This window comes from Ooceraea biroi, chromosome 13, assembly GCF_003672135.1.
Source record: "Ooceraea biroi isolate clonal line C1 chromosome 13, Obir_v5.4, whole genome shotgun sequence".
NCBI lineage: Eukaryota > Metazoa > Arthropoda > Insecta > Hymenoptera > Formicidae > Ooceraea > Ooceraea biroi.
Genome location: NC_039518.1, coordinates 4566907 through 4581358, shown reverse-complemented (window position 1 = coordinate 4581358; position 14452 = coordinate 4566907).

The following is a 14452-nucleotide window of genomic DNA, read 5'->3' as shown; positions in this document are numbered from 1 at the left end:
ACGACGACTCGCGGACACACGCGCGAGCGCGAGCCGCGCAGCCGACGGTGTTGTGCGCGGAACGAGGCACACGCCCGTCGGGCGAAAGGGAGTCCGGTTCCTATTCCGGAACCCGGCAGCGGAACCGCATACAATTCGGGCCCTCGTAAGAGTGTTCGTCGGGGTAACCCAAAATGACCTGGAGACGCCGTCGGGAGATCCGGGAAGAGTTTTCTTTTCTGTATAAGCGTTCGAGTTCCCTGGAAACCTCTAGCAGGGAGATAGGGTTTGGAACGCGAAGAGCACCGCAGTTGCGGCGGTGTTCGGATCTTCCCCTCGGACCTTGAAAATCCAGGAGAGGGCCACGTGGAGGCGTCGCGCCGGTTCGTACCCATATCCGCAGCAGGTCTCCAAGGTAAAGAGCCTCTTGTCGATAGATTAATGTAGGTAAGGGAAGTCGGCAAATTGGATCCGTAACTTCGGAATAAGGATTGGCTCTGAGGAGCGGGGCGTGTCGGGCTTGGTCGGGAAGCGGGTCTGGCTGACGTGCCGGGCCTGGGCGAGGTGAACGGTCGGCGTTCTCGCGCCGTTGCCGGGATCCGAGCTCGGTCCCGTGCCTTGGCCTCCCGCGGATCTTCCTTGCTGCGAGGCTTCCGTGGCGGCGCGAGCCGTCGTGGTCGTCCTCTTCGGCCGCCATTCAACGCTCAGCTCAGAACTGGCACGGACTAGGGGAATCCGACTGTCTAATTAAAACAAAGCATTGCGATGGCCCTCGCGGGTGTTGACGCAATGTGATTTCTGCCCAGTGCTCTGAATGTCAACGTGAAGAAATTCAAGCAAGCGCGGGTAAACCATTCTACGTTTACCCCTAAAACGGCCAGTAGGCCTGCTGATCTCGGGTATCCGAGCGAAGGTGGGGACCGCTGGTCGTAGCAAGAGAATGGTAGCAAGAGTGGCAAACTTGCGACGGCTACTCGTCTAACGTCTACACGAGTACTGAGGGAGATGGGGGCCCCACCGGGTGGCTACCGGTGCCCCGTCGTTTGGTGTCGGACTCTCAGGGGCAGTGAGGGTGAGCCTGGGCACGTGGGTGTTGCGTTATGAAGTTCTGCGTGGCATACCCTTAAGTAGGAGGGCTGGTAATCAGTCACTCCAGCTCCACCGAAACGGGACCGGTACAATTCTGCCGGTTCCTCGGTCGGAGTGCCTTACTTCCTGGGGCTAGATAACAGGAACAAGAAGGAGAGCATGTTGCTCGCAGAGCCATTCGAATAGTTGCACGGTGAAACCGTAGTCCCCTACGTAAGACGGGCTCGCTATACCGGGAGTATGTAATCTTCGGGTATGTGCTTTGTAACGGAAAACCGCGGTGCGGACCCGGAACCTAGCGTGTTGGGAAGTAACTGTGAAGTACCGTGCGACACCTCGCGGGGTCACTGGGGGGCTAACCGCCCCCCAGACCCCCGGTGCGGTCGTAACTATGACTCTCTTAAGGTAATATACGCGGCAACAAGAGCAGAACTGACGCAACAAAGGCAGAGTGGCTAACTGCCCGCCCCACCAGCAACGGGGAACGAAGCGATCCACGGACCATCGCAAAGGCCGAATCACATGATTCAGGGTAAATGGGACACACGCTCGTCGTTGGGCTTGCCAGTCCACGACTTGTACGGTCTCACGCGCCCTGTCGGGCCGATTCCATAGGTATACGTGCCAGGCACTCAGAGAGGAGTTAAAATGCTGTCTGTCGATGGTGAGCTGTGTGCCCTAGCAGAACTTCGCGTTCTGGGGCGGCCTGTACACAGCTCCGTATATCAGGACGCTGCCTCGAAGGAGTGTGGTGCGTAGGAATCGACCCGAAAGCTTGAAGCGCTCTGCTGTGGAACAGGCCACATAGTACGGGCGTGGATGGCTAGCCGGGACCCGGCCGTTACCCCGTTGGGTGGCGATTGGGTCTCGGCATTTTTCTTTTTGTGTGATTCGGCCACAAAATGGAAAACAACACGCCGGCGGCGACTCCAAATAAACCGCCGCTACATCAAGAGAGGCCGCCACTCTCACAAAGGAAACCGCCAAGAACATCAAAGGTTGCCGTCGCCTTTGAGATGCCGCATGGACATAAAGGAAATCCGCAAATCCTCGCACTGTAAGAGCAAACGAGTCATAGTTACGGGTCGGTGAGGCGTCTCGGAGAGCCTCTCCCGACCAAGTCGTGCACCTACCTCCTACTAAGGTCCCGCTGGAAACGCTACGTAAGGAGCGGCTAAACGGTGTACGGCGAAAATCATCGGAGCAACCCGGGCTCTGAGTCTGCTCTGGGGCAGAAGCGAGCGGTGGCATTCCGCACGGGGAACATCGCGGGCAGGGTTAGCACCCCTGTCCGCGTTAATCTGATTGCTGTGAAGACTAGGAGCCAAGCCTCGGACGGCGAGGGAGCCGGCTCCGTTCCCTCGACGAGCAGACAGGGAGCCTCTAAAGAAGACCAAGCTGGACAAGAGAACGATGATTTTGAAATTTTAGTGCCGTTTGTAAGAAGGAGTTGTCAAAAGTGTCTCCGGAGTAAGAAAGGTAACTATATGGCGCTCAGCCTAAAGGATGAGATACGGCACGTGGCTGAGCGCCATGCAAACGCTGAAGTTACATTCAAGTGCGCCACGTGTGATAAGCGATTCAGCAGAGAGCACCCGGCGCTTTGCCACATTCCGAAATGCCCAGGCCCCAAACGTGCAGGCAATGATGATAACCATAAATGCCGGGAATGTGGCAAAGCGTATAAAACGAAGTCGGAGCTCTCGCAACACGAACGGCACGCGCATCCCGCCACCCGAAACAAAGAGAGGGCAGGCGGTCTGGCGGGAGCGGAACCAAAGGCCAGGCAGGGCAAAGTATTCTCTGAACAAGAAGAAAGGAAAATGCTAGAGCTGGAAGTCGAGTTAAGGAAGGGGAAATTCATAGCGACAAAGATGGTGATACACCTGCCTGGCAAAACAGCCAAGCAGATCCGAGACAAAAGAGGCACGGCGGCCTACAAGAGGAAGATAGAGGTAGCTCTAGCGCCATTCAGGACCCCGGATCAGAGCGAAGACGAGCATAGTGAAGAGGACGAAGCGGAAGCGGATGAGGAAGAGGAAGGAAAAGATGCGCCCGAGGAGATTGACGAGCTGCCTGTCACTCCCGGGGATCCGCCGCATCAAACGGCCGACGAAACTGGTGCCGAGCGCGAAGCACAGACGCGCGAAGAAGCTTCGGCAACTCTCCAAGAGGCCGCATGGAGAGAAGAGGTAGCGAGGTCAGTGTTGCGAGACATGGCCCCTGCCGCTACCTCGGCCGAAGCAGCAGCTTGCGTCCAGCTGCTCAGAGGAATCCTGGCGAACATAATTGAACAGCAGGGGCAGCTGCCGAGTGAAGAAGAGATGCGGAAAGTGGACGACCAAGTGGTGGAATACTTCGCAGAGAACAGCGTGGCGGCCAAAAGGAAAACGATAGCTGGCAAGAGGAAGAGAAGACGGAAAGGCCGAATACAGCAATACAAATACGCCAGGACTCAAGAGCTGTATAGGGAAAATCCAGGCCTCCTGGCTAAACATATAAGGGAGGGTATCGACTGTACTGAGCAGAAGAGAACAAAGTTGGAGACAGTCGATATCAAAGACCTATACAGCTCACTGTGGGAAACAAAAGCCCACATTAACCTCCCAAAATTCGAGGAAAGAGATCCGGAGAGGGGCTTGCAGGACGTCCTGACTCCGATCGTTAGTGGCGAGATAGACAAGAGAATATCTCGCACAAAAACAAACGTAGCGGCAGGTCCGGATGGCTTAGTCAAACGGGACATAAGCAGCCGAACCGCAAGAGAAATCCTCCGACTATGGTACAACATCATAGAGGTCCGTGGCTATCAACCATCAGTCTGGAGGATTAATAGAACGACGCTTCTGCCGAAAGACGGCCAGGATCACACGCTGGTGAAAAATTACAGGCCGATCACGATAGGTTCCCTTCTGGCACGATTATACTGGGGGATCGTAGACCAGAAGCTACGGCGAAGCGTCACAATGAATCCACGCCAAAAAGGATTCACCTCCGAAGCCGGGTGCTTTAACAACGTGCACATCTTGAGCGAGTTGCTGCGGCACTCGAAAGTAACAGGAGGCCTGGTCGCAGTGCAATTGGACGTCTCCAAAGCGTTTGACACGATACCGCATGACATTATTGGAGAGGCACTGCGTAGAAAAGGGCTACCCGAGCTCGTGGTGCGGCTCGTGGTAGACTCTTACCGAGATGTGCACACGGTTATAAAGAACGGCGAGGAGGAGGTAGCGATAAAAATCCAGCGCGGGGTTAAGCAGGGAGACCCCTTATCGCCATTAATATTCAACTTGGTGATGGAGCCAATGTTGATAGCGCTGGAGGGTCAGCCGGGGTATAGCATAGGACGTGAGCACAACACCTCAGTCCTAGCGTTTGCCGACGACATTATCTTGACGGCACGCACAGCACCACATGCTAAACATCTGCTAGGAGTTGCGGAAACATACCTAAAGGGGCTAGGTATGAGCATTTCAGCGGCCAAATGCGCTACTTTCCGCATAGTGGGCACCAAAGACTCCTGGTACCTAGCAGATCCCGGGCTGACTCTGAAGAGTGGAGAGAGTATTCCGTACGCGGATGCGGATACTGCGATCAAGTACCTAGGTGTGAAAATATCTCCTTGGGCAGGAATAGACAAAAGGAGCCTCAAGCCTGATCTCTGCACAGCGCTACAGCGAGTTAAGAAGCTGGCGCTGAAACCACACCAAAAGGTAAATCTTATCTCCACTTACCTAGTCCCGCACTACCTGTATCAGTTAGTGCTGGCGTTACCGCCAGTCACGTTACTTAGGCAGCTTGACCAGGAGCTACGGGTAGTGGTTAGGGACATTTACCACTTATCGCAGTCGACGGCCGACGGATTCATATACTGCGGTAAGAGAGACGGGGGACTAGTGTTCCCAAGCTGGAAGCTTTGGTAGTGTGCTCCAGCTTGAGGACAGGCTTGAAATTTATCGGATCGACAGATCCAACGATGCGAGCTCTGGCAGACGACGCAGGCATGGTGAACCGTCTCAAGAGTCTGGCGAAGTCTGCCCGAATCAACTGGCCAGTGACCGAGCAGAACATCCGACAACATAAAGCGAGGGCCAAGGAGAAAGAGCTCGCATCATGGTCGGCTCTGGTGTCGCAAGGAAAGTCAGTGAAGTTCCACACTGACGATAAATTTGGAAATGCATGGCTGTACAATCCACAGCTCCTAAAGCCATGCAGATTCATAACGGCTCTGAAAATGCGCACCAACACTACCGCAAATCGAACAACTTTGCATAGAGCCGGCCTGGTGGCGGACGTTAAGTGTAGGAAATGCAAGACACAACCGGAGACACTGGCGCACATTCTGGGGCAGTGCACATACATGAAGCAGCATACGATCCGCCGCCACGATGAGATCAAGGATCTCATCATAGAGACGATTACGAAAAGGGACAAAGAGGTAGCGGTAACGAGGGAACCCACGTTTAAGATGGCCTCGGGCGGGAATCTCAAACCCGATCTGGTGATACAGAACCAGAAAGGGATCCGCGTGGTCGACGTCACCGTCCGCCACGAAGATAACGATTACCTTGCTCAGGGACACAAAGACAAAATACAGAAATATAGCCGACTGCTACCTCACCTGCGGCACGAATTAGGAGCCGTGTCAGCAGAAGTCCTACCGATTGTGGTAGGAACGCGGGGAGCTATGCCCAAGGAGACGGTCCGGAACCTCGCAAAGTTAAATATAACAGACCGTAAAACGCTGGTCACGATATCGATGATAGCGTTACGTAACATTCTACGTTTACCCTAAAACGGCCAGTAGGCCTGCTGATCTCGGGTATCCGAGCGAAGGTGGGACCGCTGGTCGTAGCAAGAGAATGGTAGCAAGAGTGGCAAACTTGCGACGGCTACTCGTCTAACGTCTACACGAGTACTGAGGAGATGGGGGCCCACCGGGTGGCTACCGGTGCCCCGTCGTGGGTGTCGGACTCTCAGGGGCAGTGAGGGTGAGCCTGGGCACGTGGGTGTTGCGTTATGAAGTTCTGCGTGGCATACCTTAAGTAGGAGGGCTGGTAATCAGTCACTCCAGCTCCACCGAAACGGGACCGGTACAATTCTGCCGGTTCCTCGGTCGGAGTGCCTTACTTCCTGGGCTAGATAACAGGAACAAGAAGGAGAGCATGTTGCTCGCAGAGCCATTCGAATAGTTGCACGGTGAAACCGAGTCCCTACGTAAGACGGGCTCGCTATACCGGGAGTATGTAATCTTCGGGTATGTGCTTTGTAACGGAAAACCGCGGTGCGGACCCGGAACCTAGCGTGTTGGGAAGTAACTGTGAAGTACCGTGCGACACCTCGCGGGGTCACTGGGGGCTAACCGCCCCCAGACCCCGGTGCGGTCGTAACTATGACCTCTTTAAGGTAATATACGCGGCAACAAGAGCAGAACTGACGCAACAAAGGCAGAGTGGCTAACTGCCGCCCCCAGCAACGGGGAACGAAGCGATCCACGGACCATCGCAAAGCCGAATCACATGATTCAGGGTAAATGGGACACACGCTCGTCGTTGGGCTTGCCAGTCCACGACTTGTACGGTCTCACGCGCCCTGTCGGGCCGATTCCATAGGTATACGTGCCAGGCACTCAGAGAGGAGTTAAAATGCTGTCTGTCGATGGTGAGCTGTGTGCCCTAGCAGAACTTCGCGTTCTGGGGCGGCTGTACACAGCTCCGTATATCAGGACGCTGCCTCGAAGGAGTGTGGTGCGTAGGAATCGACCCGAAAGCTTGAAGCGCTCTGCTGTGGAACAGGCCACATAGTACGGCGTGGATGGCTAGCCGGGACCGGCCGTTACCCCGCTTGGGTGGCGATTGGGCTCGGCATTTTTCTTTTTGTGTGATTCGCCACAAAATGGAAAACAACACGCCGGCGGCGACTCCAAATAAACCCGCTACATCAAGAGGGCCGCCACTCTCACAAAGGAAACCGCCAAGAACATCAAAGGTTGCGGTCGCCTTTGAGATGCCGCATGGACATAAAGGAAATCGCAAATCCTCGCACTGTAAGAGCAAACGAGTCATAGTTACGGGTCGGTGAGGCGTCTCGGAGAGCCTCTCCCGCCAAAGTCGTGCACCCTACCTCTCTAAGTCCCGCTGGAAAGCGCTACGTAAGGAGCGGCTAAACGGTGTACGGCGAAAATCATCGGAGCAACCCGGGCTCTGAGTCTGCTCTGGGGCAGAAGCGAGCGGTGGCATTCCGACGGGGAACATCGGGGGCAGGGTTAGCACCCTGTCCGCGTTAATCTGATTGCTGTGAAGACTAGGAGCCAAGCCTCGGACGGCGAGGGAGCGGCTCCGTTCCTTCGACGAGCAGACAGGGAGCCTCTAAAAAAAGACCAAGCTGGACAAGAGAACGATATTTTGAAATTTTAGTGCCGTTTGTAAGAAGGAGTTGTCAAAAGTGTCTCCGGAGTAAGAAAGGTACTATATGGCGCTCAGCCTAAAGGATGAGATACGGACGTGGCTGAGCGCCATGCAACGCTGAAGTTACATTCAAGTGCGCCACGTGTGATAAGCGATTCAGCAGAGAGCACCCGGCGCTTTGCCACATTCCGAAATGCCCAGGCCCCAAACGTGCAGGCAATGATGATAACCATAAATGCCGGGAATGTGGCAAAGCGTATAAAACGAAGTCGGAGCTTCGCAAACGAACGGCACGCGCATCCCGCCACCGAAACAAAAGAGAGGGCAGGCGGTCTGGCGGGAGCGGAACCAAAGGCCAGGCAGGGAAAGTATTCTCTGAACAGAAGAAAAGGAAAATGCTAGAGCTGGAAGTCGAGTTAAGGAAGGGGAAATTCATAGCGACAAAGATGGTGATACACCTGCCTGGCAAAACAGCCAAGCAGATCCGAGACAAAAGAGGCACGGCGGCCTACAAGAGGAAGATAGAGGTAGCTCTAGCGCCATTTCAGGACCCGGATCAGAGCGAAGACGAGCATAGTGAAGAGGACGAAGCGGAAGCGGATGAGGAAGAGGAAGGAAAGATGCGCCCGAGGAGATTGACGAGCTGCTGTCACTCCGGGGATCCGCCGCATCAAACGGCCGACGAAACTGGTGCCGAGCGCGAAGCACAGACGCGCGAAGAAGCTTCGGCAACTCTCCAAGAGGCCGCATGGAGAGAAGAGGTAGCGAGGTCAGTGTTGCGAGACATGGCCCTGCCGCTACCCGGCCGAAGCAGCAGCTTGCGTCCAGCTGCTCAGAGGAAATCGCTAAGGAGTGTGTAACAACTCACCTGCCGAAGCAACTAGCCCTGAAAATGGATGGCGCTGAAGCGTCGAGCCTATACTCTGCCGTCAGCGGCAAGTGGGGCGGCCGCACCCCCTCGCGGGGGCCGCGGTCGTCACGAGGCCCTGACGAGTAGGAGGGTCGCGGCGGTGTGCGCAGAAGGGTCTGGCGTGAAGCCTGCCTGGAGCCGCCGTCGGTGCAGATCTTGGTGGTAGTAGCAAATACTCCAGCGAGGCCCTGAGGACTGACGTGGAGAAGGGTTTCGTGTGAACAGCCGTTGCACACGAGTCAGTCCGATCCTAAGCCCTATGAGAAATCGCATGTCGATGACGGCGTGATATACCCGAGTGCTGTTCACTCCCCGCCCCTATCTGTGTCTGTGTCTCTCTACGGAGAGCAGCTGCAGCAGCAGCAGCAGCAAGCAGAGCGGGGCCGGCGGCAGTGCGCGGCGACACTTGTGGTGGCTGCGCGGCGAGCGCGAGCGCCGAGCGGGTGCGTGAACTCTCAGTCAGAGAGACGACGACTCGCGGACACACGCGCGAGCGCGAGCCGCGCAGCCGACGGTGTTGTGCGCGGAACGAGGCACACGCCCGTCGGGCGAAAGGGAGTCCGGTTCCTATTCCGGAACCCGGCAGCGGAACCGCATACAATTCGGGCCCTCGTAAGAGTGTTCGTCGGGGTAACCCAAAATGACCTGGAGACGCCGTCGGGAGATCCGGGAAGAGTTTTCTTTTCTGTATAGCGTTCGAGTTCCCTGGAAACCTCTAGCAGGGAGATAGGGTTTGGAACGCGAAGAGCACCGCAGTTGCGGCGGTGTCCGGATCTTCCCCTCGGACCTTGAAAATCCAGGAGAGGGCCACGTGGAGGCGTCGCGCCGGTTCGTACCCATATCCGCAGCAGGTCTCCAAGGTAAAGAGCCTCTAGTCGATAGATTAATGTAGGTAAGGGAAGTCGGCAAATTGGATCCGTAACTTCGGAATAAGGATTGGCTCTGAGGAGCGGGGCGTGTCGGGCTTGGTCGGGAAGCGGGTCTGGCTGACGTGCCGGGCCTGGGCGAGGTGAACGGTCGGCGTTCTCGCGCCGTTGCCGGGATCCGAGCTCGGTCCCGTGCCTTGGCCTCCCGCGGATCTTCCTTGCTGCGAGGCTTCCGTGGCGGCGCGAGCCGTCGTGGTCGTCCTCTTCGGCCGCCATTCAACGCTCAGCTCAGAACTGGCACGGACTAGGGGAATCCGACTGTCTAATTAAAACAAAGCATTGCGATGGCCCTCGCGGGTGTTGACGCAATGTGATTTCTGCCCAGTGCTCTGAATGTCAACGTGAAGAAATTCAAGCAAGCGCGGGTAAACGGCGGGAGTAACTATGACTCTCTTAAGGCGTCCAAGAAGCAGAACAAGCGGCAACAAGAGCTGAATACGCGGCAACAAGAGCAGAACTGACGCAACGAAGGCAGAGTGGCTAACTGCCCGCCCCACCAGCAACGGGGCACGAAGCGATCCACGGACCATCGCAAAGGCCGAATCACATGATTCAGGGTAAATGGGACACACGCTCGTCGTTGGGCTTGCCAGTCCACGACTTGTACGGTCTCACGCGCCCTATTGGGTCGATTCCACTGGCATACGCGCCAGGCACTCAAAGAGGAGTTAAAATGCTGTCTGTCGATGGTGAGCTGTGTGCCCTAGCAGAACTTCGCGTTCTGGGGCGGCCTGTACACAGCTCCGTATATCAGGACGCTGCCTCGAAGGAGTGTGATGCGTAGGAATCGGCCCGAAAGCTTGAAGCGCTCTGCTGTGGAACAGGCCACACAGTACGGGCGTGGATGGCTAGCCGGGACCCGGCCGTTACCCCGTTGGGTGGCGATTGGGTCTCGGCATTTTTCTTTTTGTGTGATTCGGCCACAAAGTGGAAAATAACACGCCGGCGGCGACTCCAAATAAACCGCCGCTACATCAAGAGAGGCCGCCACTCTCACAAAGGAAACCGCCAGAACATCAAAGGTTGCCGTCGCCTTTGAGATGCCGCATGGACAGAAAGGAAATCCGCAAATCCTCGCACTGTAAGAGCAAACGAGTCATAGTTACGGGTCGGTGAGGCGTCTCGGAGAGCCTCTCCCGACCAAGTCGTGCACCTACCTCCTACTAAGGTCCCGCTGGAAACGCTACGTAAGGAGCGGCTAAACGGTGTACGGCGAAAATCATCGGAGCAACCCGGGCTCTGAGTCTGCTCTGGGGCAGAAGCGAGCGGTGGCATTCCGCACGGGGAACATCGCGGGCAGGGTTAGCACCCCTGTCCGCGTTAATATGATTGCTGTGAAGACTAGGAGCCAAGCCTCGGACGGCGAGGGAGCCGGCTCCGTTCCCTCGACGAGCAGACAGGGAGCCTCTAAAGAAGACCAAGCTGGACAAGAGGACGATGATTTTGAAATTTTAGTGCCGTTTGTGAGAAGGAGTTGTCAAAAGTGTCTCCGGAGTAAGAAAGGTAACTACATGGCGCTCAGCCTAAAGGATGAGATACGGCACGTGGCTGAGCGCCATGCAAACGCTGAAGTTACATTCAAGTGCGCCACATGTGATAAGCGATTCAGCAGAGAGCACCCGGCGCTTTGCCACATTCCGAAATGCCCAGGCCCCAAACGTGCAGGCAACGACGATAACCATAAATGCCGGGAATGTGGCAAAGCGTATAAAACGAAGTCGGGGCTCTCGCAACACGAACGGCACGCGCATCCCGCCACCCGAAACAAAGAGAGGGCAGGCGGTCTGGCGGGAGCGGAACCAAAGGCCAGGCAGGGCAAAGTATTCTCTGAACAAGAAGAAAGGAAAATGCTAGAGCTGGAAGTCGAGTTAAGGAAGGAGAAATTCATAGCGACAAAGATGGTGATACACCTGCCTGGCAAAACAGCCAAACAGATCCGAGACAAGAGAGGCACGGCGGCCTACAAGAGGAAGATGGAGGTAGCTCTAGCGCCATTCAGGACCCCGGATCAGAGCGAAGACGAGCATAGTGAAGAGGACGAAGCGGAAGCGGATGAGGAAGAGAAAGGAATAGATGCGCCCGAGGAGATTGACGAGCTGCCTGTCACTCCCGGGGATCCGCCGCATCAAACGGCCGACGAAACTGGTGCCGAGCGCGAAGCACAGACGCGCGAAGAAGCTTCGGCAACTCTCCAAGAGGCCGCATGGAGAGAAGAGGTAGCGAGATCAGTGTTGCGAGACATGGCCCCTGCCGCTACCTCGGCCGAAGCAGCAGCTTGCGTCCAGCTGCTCAGAGGAGTCCTGGCGAACATAATTGAACAGCAGGGGCAGCTGCCGAATGAAGAAGAGATGCGGAAAGTGGACGACCAAGTGGTGGAATACTTCGCAGAGAACAGCGTAGCGGCCAAAAGGAAAACGATAGCTGGCAAGAGGAAGAGAAGACGGAAAGGCCGAATACAGCAATACAGATACGCCAGGACTCAAGAGCTGTATAGGGAAAATCCAGGCCTCCTGGCTAAACATATAAGGGAGGGTATCGACTGTACTGAGCAGAAGAGGACAAAGTTGGAAACAGTCGATATCAAAGACCTATACAGCTCACTGTGGGAAACAAAAGCCCGCATTAACCTCCCAAAGTTCGATGAAAGAGATCCGGAGAGGGGCTTGCAGGACGTCCTAACTCCGATCGTTAGTGGAGAGATAGACAAGAGAATATCTCGCACAAAAGCAAACGTAGCGGCGGGCCCGGATGGCTTAGTCAAACGGGACATAAGCAGCCGAACCGCAAGGGAAATCCTCCGACTATGGTACAACATCATAGAGGTCCGTGGCTATCAACCATCAGTCTGGAGGATTACTAGAACGACGCTTCTGCCGAAAGACGGCCAGGATCACACGCTGGTGAAAAATTACAGGCCGATCACGATAGGTTCCCTTCTGGCACGATTATACTGGGGGATCGTAGACCAGAAGCTACGGCGAAGCGTCACAATGAATCCACGCCAAAAAGGATTCACCTCCGAAGCCGGGTGCTTTAACAACGTGCACATCTTGAGCGAGTTGCTGCGGCACTCGAAAGTAACAAGAGGCCTGGTCGCAGTGCAATTGGACGTCTCCAAAGCGTTTGACACGATACCGCATGACATTATTGGAGAGGCACTGCGTAGAAAAGGGCTACCCGAGTTCGTGGTGCGGCTCGTGGTAGACTCTTACCGAGATGGGCACACGGTTATAAAGAACGGCGAGGAGGAGGTAGCGATAAAAATCCAGCGCGGGGTTAAGCAGGGAGACCCCTTATCACCATTAATATTCAACTTGGTGATGGAACCAATGTTGATAGCGCTGGAGAGTCAGCCGGGGTATAGCATAGGACGTGAGCACAACACTTCAGTCCTAGCGTTCGCCGATGACATTATCTTGACGGCACGCACAGCACCACATGCTAAACATCTGCTAGGAGTTGCGGAAACATACCTAAAGGGGCTAGGTATAAGCATTTCAGCGGCCAAATGCGCTACTTTCCGCATAGTGGGCACCAAAGACTCCTGGTACCTAGCAGATCCCGGGCTGACTCTGAAGAGTGGAGAGAGTATTCCGTACGCGGATGCGGATACTGCGATCAAGTACCTAGGTGTGAAAATATCTCCTTGGGCAGGAATAGACATAAGGAGCCTCAAGCCTGATCTCTGCACAGCGCTACAGCGAGTTCTAACTCGCTGTAGCGCTGTAGCTTCTTAGCTGGCGCTGAAACCACACCAAAAGGTAAATCTTATCTCCACTTACCTAGTCCCGCACTACCTGTATCAGTTAGTGCTGGCGTTACCGCCAGTCACGTTACTTAGGCAGCTTGACCAGGAGCTACGGGTAGTGGTTAGGGACATTTACCACTTATCGCAGTCGACGGCCGACGGATTCATATACTGCGGTAAGAGAGACGGGGGACTAGGGTTCCCCAAGCTGGAAGCTTTGGTAGTGTGCTCCAGCTTGAGGACAGGCTTGAAATTTATCGGATCGACAGATCCAACGATGCGAGCTCTGGCAGACGACGCAGGCATGGTGAACCGTCTCAAGAGTCTGGCGAAGTCTGCCCGAATCAACTGGCCAGTGACCGAGCAGAACATCCGACAACATAAAGCGAGGGCCAAGGAGAAAGAGCTCGCATCATGGTCGGCTCTGGTGTCGCAAGGAAAGTCAGTGAAGTCCCACACTGACGATAAGTTTGGAAATGCATGGCTGTACAATCCACAGCTCCTAAAGCCATGCAGATTCATAACGGCTCTGAAAATGCGCACCAACACTACCGCAAATCGAACAACTTTGCATAGAGCCGGCCTGGTGGCGGACGTTAAGTGTAGGAAATGCAAGACACAACCGGAGACACTGGCGCACATTCTGGGCAGTGCACATACATGAAGCAGCATACGATCCGCCGCCACGATGAGATCAAGGATCTCATCATAGAGACGATTACGAAAAGGGACAAAGAGGTAGCGGTAACGAGGGAACCCACGTTTAAGATAGCCTCGGGCGGGAATCTCAAACCCGATCTGGTGATACAGAGCCAGAAAGGGATCCGCGTGGTCGACGTCACCGTCCGCCACGAGGACAACGATTACCTTGCTCAGGGACACAGAGACAAAATACAAAAATATAGCCGACTGCTACCTCACCTGCGGCACGAATTAGGAGCCGTGTCAGCAGAAGTCCTACCGATTGTGGTAGGAACGCGGGGAGCTATGCCCAAGGAGACGGTCCGGAACCTCGCAAAGTTAAGTATAACAGACCGTAAAACGCTGGTCACGATATCGATGATAGCGTTACGTAACTCCATCGAGCAATACCACATGTTCATGGATTATGATGCTCCCCGCAAGCCGACGAGGGCCCCCAGCCTGTCGGATAAAACTTCCGACCCAATCAGCCTGCTAGCCTAAAGTGACGTCGAACCTTGACGAAATGGTACCGAGAGAGCGGGCCATGATCACTATTTATTACTTATTTATTTATTTTTGTATTTTGTCTTTGTGTCCCTGAGCAAGGTAATCGTTGTCCTCGTGGCGGACGGTGACGTCGACCACGCGGATCCCTTTCTGGCTCTGTATCACCAGATCGGGTTTGAGATTCCCGCCCGAGGCCATCTTA